This window comes from Akebia trifoliata, chromosome 4, assembly GCF_017979445.1.
Source record: "Akebia trifoliata isolate Shusen 1 chromosome 4, ASM1797944v1, whole genome shotgun sequence".
In the NCBI taxonomy this organism is placed as follows: Eukaryota; Viridiplantae; Streptophyta; class Magnoliopsida; order Ranunculales; family Lardizabalaceae; genus Akebia; species Akebia trifoliata.
In genome coordinates this window covers 26554135-26561045 of record NC_141378.1, presented here as the reverse complement: position 1 = coordinate 26561045, position 6911 = coordinate 26554135, and the positions used below count along the sequence as shown (strand labels likewise).

General features: G+C 35.5%; 1 long non-coding RNA gene across 1 annotated transcript; it reads right to left on the bottom strand.

The window, feature by feature from the left end:
• Nucleotides 1–626: 626 nt before the first annotated feature.
• On the bottom strand, nucleotides 627–1680 carry LOC147404614 (uncharacterized). The gene is made up of 2 exons (XR_015177833.1): nucleotides 1645–1680; nucleotides 627–908 (listed from the first exon to the last, which is right to left on the bottom strand). It is a non-coding gene; the product is annotated as an uncharacterized LOC147404614 (long non-coding RNA).
• Nucleotides 1681–6911: the final 5231 nt, after the last annotated feature.

Below are 6911 nucleotides of genomic sequence, written 5' to 3'. Positions count from 1 at the left end.
CAAATAATATTTGATTGATGCATATGGTACCTCAAATTTTTAGATAAGATTGGAGGAAAAACAAATGAATTTTTAATGAATCGTAATAAACTGACTTACTCGTGTGGCATACTCAATCGTCACCTTTGACGTGACAAGTTCAGGAACCGTAGATCTACTCACCTCGGGATATAGAATTATGGTTCCCCATGAAAAGGTATTATTTTGTATCCCGAGGAGAGAAGATCTACGGTTCCCAACTTGTCACGTTAGGGTGTCGATTGAGTATGCCATGTGGCTAAGTCAGATTATCATGACTCTTTTTGAATAATGATTTCTAAGTAGAAAGTCTTCATTAGGTCATGTACTTGGCTAATGTGGCATGGACACAGAACCATTGATCTTTTTCCTCATGATTCACAACTACACATCTTTTATGGGGATGTCCAATTGTGTATCCCGAGTAAAAAGATATATGATTCTATGCCAATGCCATGTCAGCCGATTGAAGACTTTCTTGTGAGATTATCAGCACTTATATTTTTTTAGAGATCTCTCGAACATCCTCCAATATCAATCATACCCTTGATGTTCTGCTGTAACATCATCCATGGCTACCATTTTCTTAGATTACCATTGAGAGAGAGTGAAAAGTAAGAAAAAAGGATAATTTTTATTCAAAGCTTATTTGGAACAACCCATAAGATGATGTCTTCAATCTCATCCAATTTTGGGGACTTTGACAATGATATCTTCTTGATAGTTGTTGACAATAATCCACACGCGGTTACAACAGAGATCATCGGTCTTGGCTACATGCTGCCCTATGATCACACCCGTCACTTTTGGGTCTTCCCTCTCTATTATTTCCTTGGCTTCCTTTCCTGTCTTGCCCAACAGCTCTGGCCATTCTCCTCTTTGAATGTCAACTGTTAAACAAAATTTAATAAGATTCGACATAAAATAAAGTAAGTATTCAATATGTACATCATGCAATAATTTGGAAGGAAAAGTTATATTGCCCAACGAACGATTTAGCTGTGAAAAGACTTCATTGTGAATTTTGTAGGGGTCGGATATTGATCCCTATAAAACACGTGTTACTTTGTAGTGTCAACTCTAAAAAACTTCCTATCTTTATTCATTAAAAGCTAAAGTAATCATTTAAACGCTTCGAACATTTTCATGGAAAGGGATGTTTGGTGGTGGACTTTGACTCTGGAGAGATTAAAATGGAGGAACATGATTTGCTTAGCAAGAGACATCAAATATTAGAGGTAAGGTTGTAAATCATAGGCTATAATCTTGGGCAGTATTAAATTGGTAAGAAAAATAGTTTTTTCTTGAATAATCAATTATCCAAGAAAACAATTATTTTTTAGGAATCTTGTTTAGGGGACATATAAAATTGACAATTATTTTTAAACAATCACTCAGATGTTATCCATTTTCTCATTGTTTTCTACAACACCTCCACATGCCTTTAGATCTTGTAAATTAATGGATGGCATCCGAGCAATGTAAAAATAATTATCACTTGTATATATCCTTCGAACAGAATCCTATTTCATTTGCCCAACTCTACCGAAAATCATATATTCTATATGAAAATAAAAGCATAACAAAAAGAAAAATTACAGAAATAATAAAACATTAGCAACTCACGAAAACAAGTTTGACAAGGAGGGTACACCATTTTGCAATGGAGATTGTTGTTCTAAATGGTTTATATTTCACCATATTTATAGACTTGCCAAAATTCAGTTACAGCTTCGTTTTTCAATTATGGCAACTAAAGTTTCCATATGAAGCATGTGGGACCCATCTAGCTCCTTCATCATCTACCGCATATCAATGTCCCTAATGTGATTCTTGAGGAAAAATATTTTTCGTAGAGACTCCAGATACGATCATAACGCTTTCTTCATTTGTTGACCATTAATGCTTGTTAAATTATTAATGAAGTGAGACTCCCGAGGAAAATCTATGGATCTCTGTACGCATAGTACTATAGAAAGTGTTGTAGAGTGTCAGTGTAGCATAACTCGACATGACATTTAAAATCTTTCTAATCTTGAACCCATTGAATTTTATCTTCCAAATAGACTAACCTCGACATGACAATAAATTAAGAGAGATTTACCCGGTACCCAACTGTTGCATTTTTATTACAAAAACTCCGTTGGAGTTCTTACAACTCCATGGGAACCTTACTTTATAAAGTTTGTTACCCATCAAACCTCACCTTATCAAGTTTGTTACCGAGCAAACCTTGGAGTGGGTATCCATGCCATAAAATTCAAATTCAAGCTGATAATTTGTTATTTAATCTAACGGCATCAATTCGTGGCATCCATTATGTCATGGGATAAATAAAGACAAAATTCTAAGAATTTTAAAAAAAAAAAAATTGCAAAAAAGTTAAGTTTTACTCTTGAATTTTAGGTTTAAGTTTGAGAGTTCGGTACCTATCCCACTATGTTAAAAAAGCCTTGGCCGTCAAATTTCATAAAATATGAAAGACAAAAGTGTTGAATTGGTGTGGAATTTTTCATTGTCAAATTTTTATTTTCGACAGACTGAAATTGTCAAATTAGTGAAGGATGGGAGAAATTCAACAATTCTAAGCCATCAAATCTGAGAAAATCAAGAATTTTGACAGTCTTAGACTGTCAAATTTCAATGTCTAAAATCCATGGCCCTTGGCCCGTCAAATTTTTATGTCGAATTTTTCAATTTTCATGTAGTGTCTGTTTGAACATCTACAATCAAGCCCAAAATGGTTTTTATTTTTTTTAATTTTTTTTAGGAATCTGACTTTTATCCATGAAACCTAAAAGGTTGCTTTTTTGGATTTCTTAGTTGATAATCTTTGTAGGCCCAACGGCTCTTAGTAAGATTTGAAATCTTACTATGTTAGTCATAGTAGCATGATTCATAAAGTAAGGTTTATTAAGGTAACAACTTGATAAAGTAGGGGAGTTTTTGTAATAAAATTACAACAGATAGGCCTGCCCAATAAATTTTGGGGTTTTTAGTGATTCGGGTTCCTAACTTTCGTAAGTTAGGATTCAGGCTCGATCCCTTTAGAATTGACAGTTTACCCTTCCACCTCATCAAACGACCCAATCACCATTCAAGATTCTCAAATTTTTCTTAGGAGTTGTTACCTAGACATGAACCTACTACATAGATGATGGTACGATTTGTATTACACCATGGGAACCTTACTTTATAAAGTTTGTGACCCACCAAACCTCAATTTATCAAGTTTGTTATTGAGCAAACCCTAGAGTGAGTATCCACGTCATAAAATTCAAAGTTAAACTGATAATTTGTTGTTTAATCTAACGGCATCAATTTGTGGCATCCAAAGGCATAATCTAATGTCATGGGATTATAAAAGACGAAATTCTAAGAATTGTAAAAAAAAATTAATTTTTAGCATTGAATTTTAGTTTTAAATTTTGTCATCCATTTTCAACATCTATGATCAAGCACAAAAAATATTATTATTTTTTTATTCTTTTGAATCTGACTTTATCCATGAAACCTAGAAGGTTGTGTTGTTAAATTGCTTAATTCATAATCCATGTGGGCCACATGATTCATAAAGTATGATTTATTTAAATACCTTGATAAAGTAAGGGGGTGGATAAAAATTTATATGCTACTACGATTGATAATAGAGACGAAAAAAATGATCTTATTTTTTATTTTATTTATTTATTTATTTTTGATTGTTAAGCTGGAGTTAAAGGGACCCCACCCTGAAACACTACTAATGAGTATAGGTACGTACAGATTAAGTCTTCTTCAACAACTATCAAAAGCTCATGAGGAACATTACATATATATTCAATAATGAAAAAACCATTTGAATAAGTACCGAATTTCACTAAATAATCCGTAGCTCGATTTGCTTCTCTCCACAAAAATTCAAATGAATAACTCACAAAATTTTGGCTCTATTATGCAATTTCCAGCAGCATTTCCTCATATTTCCATGATGAAACGATTTCATTCTTTATGCATTTAATAGAGTATAACGAATAAGAGGAAATTAGAATACAATTCAATCCCCTCGCTCTTGCATATCTCATAGCTTCTAATATTGCTTGCAACTTGTAGATACGTGGATTTCGTCATTACGACGGCCATATCTACGATGAATTGGAGTCACCACCATTCATGTTGTAAGTGGGTGTGAATGGTCACCCGATGGACATTTTCCAATAAAAATGACATTTTTGACATTAGTGACTCGCGATGGATAAGGAACTAATCGAACCTAGGGATTCGAACAAGCGACTCGGTTGGAGAAAAGGGAAGGTGTTAGGCACCCTTTTCTCCCCGCCAAGTAGCGGTAACCTCAAGTAACTCGATCATTTTATAATATAAAAAAAAGAAAATAAAACGCCACGTGGGTGCATTTGTACCCTAGAGAGGGGTTGTTTTCGGCTTAATCATAGGGTCATTTCATTGATAGAAATGACCCTCATAGACCTTTAGCCTTGGGGTCCCTTCATCCTAAATCATTTAAAATAAAATAAAGAGGAGGGGGATGATAGAAGAGAGAAAAGGAGAGGGTAGAGAGAAAGGGGGGGTGCACTTTGAACCCACCTTGTATCCTTAATCTCCTTTTCTTCTTCTTTTAACTTCTATGTCTTCTTGAATCCTTAGTAGAATGTGAGAGAGTGGTATATCTTTTTAGAAAATTATTGTAAGAATAGGAGAGTAGAAGAGAGATCAGTAGAGATTAGATTTCTTTTTTTTCTCATGAGACTTGGTAACCATTTTTGGGATGAGGGGAGGGGTATTTATAGATGTTGGGAGGAGGTTTAGGGGTATAATGGGGTGAGAGTTTGAAAGGAGGGATAATGACATAGGTTTAGGGGTGGAAGGTATGAAATTTAGAATGAAAGTGAGGGTATTTGTGTAATGAGGAAATTAGGTTGTGTTTTAACCCAAATGGTTTGGATCTTACCCAAATTTATTTGGGTAGAGTGTTTGGTGGGGTGATATGAGTGATGGTTGATTGAGAGAATGGGGGTGTAAGGTGTTAGGTGTTTGATTGAGTATTGGATTGATGGAAGGGGTAAGGTATTTAGATTTGGAGGGATGGGTAGTGTAAGAGATTGATTGGTTGGATTTTGGGAGAATAAAAGAGGGAATGACATGTGGCATATGTGATGAGGGAGTGTGGTGATGAGATTGATTGATTGGTTGATGGTGGTTGTTTGATTAGAGAAAAGGGTATGGGTTAGTTGGTTGATGATGATGGGAGTATGGGTTGAGGTGATTTCATTGGAGTATTTTAAGTGATGGGTGTAGATATGGGTTGTGATGTAAGTGGTTGATGATATTAGAGAATGATGATAGGTTAGGGGGTGTAGGGTATGGGTTGTGATGTGGGTGGTTGTTGATGTTAGAGAATGGAGATAGGTTAGATTAGGGTAGGGTATAGATTGAAGTGATTTTGGAGAGAGATGATGTGGGTTAGATGAGTTGTTCAGAGAATGATGATGGGGGTAGGTGATTAGATGATGGAGGTGCAAGGGGATGATGACATGTGTCATCTTTTGAGGTTGGGAGGGTGATTGGTTGATGTGGATAAGGGTTAATGGGTTAAGGTTGTGGGTTGGATAATGAATTGGGTATGGATAGTGATTTGTAGATTTTTGATATTTTGGGTTTGGGCTTTTAGAGGGTTGTTTATATGTGTTTTGGATTGGGTAGGGTTTTTGAGGGTGAGTAGGTTTTAGGGTTTAGGGGATATGTGATAAATTTTAGGTTAGAGGGTAAGGAGGGAAATTGATTTTTGGAGAATTGCGGGTTCATGGGCCTTTAATGGGCTTAAGGTGTTTGTGGATTTTGAGGCGGAGCGGTGTAGATGAAGGGTAGCTATCCCAAGTCTCACATTTTTATTTTTTTTAATTTTTTTGTGATTTTTACGATTATTGATTTGATTAAGAATGCCATGTGTTGGCAAATCGGGCTTTTTGGACCCGTTGAAGGATTTTATCAATTTTTTAGATGTAAGCGTGGAGCGGTGAAGGTTGGGATAACATAGGATGGGTCCGATCCCTTTGGTGGGTCCCTTGGACCATTGGGTGGTCTTAGGGGCCTTGGTTCAATTAAATTGCCACTTTTTAACTTTTTGGGCCTTTGAGGCCTATTGGCCTATTTTGTTGGAAAACCATTTTATATGAAGCGGGCATGTCAAGTCTTTTCATGTGGGCCCATTAGACCCTTAAAGGGTCTCGATTTTGATAGGAGTGTCATATTTTAATGATTTGGACTCTTGAGGCCCGTTGGCCGAATTTATTAGAAAACTGCTATTTTTGGGCCTTTTCGAGTGAGGGCCGGTTCAAATCGGGGTGTCTACAGTTGCCCTTTTTGTAGGAATTGGTGCAAAGAACTGGAAAGAATAGACTAAACCCCCATTTGCACGGACCAAACGAAATTTGGTAAAACACGACTTTGAGTTACTGGTTGAATTAATGACTTTTGTAGAAAATGGTTACTCAAGCACGGGATCTGATAGAGTTACCTTATTGTTTCCTTGGTCTCAATGGCACGGAGCTCGTGTGAGACCTTGGATTCGATGAAGATTTAGTAATGTTTGAAATTTGGGTATCTCTCGGTCGTGTTTTAACAAATCGGAATTGAATGCAAATTGAAAAGATTTTTGAAAATTTTTTGATTTTTCTGATTTTTTGAATTTTTTTTGATTTTTTTTGATTTTTTTGATTTTTGATTTTTTTGATTTTTTTGATTTTTGATTTTTAATTATTATTATTTTGATTTTTCCCTTTTATTTGTTGACTAATCCGTGCTTGAGGTACGGATTGCATTTGGTTCGATTTCATCCGTGTTTAAAACACGGATAGCGTTATTGTTTCTTTCATTTGTGTTTGAGGCACGGTTCC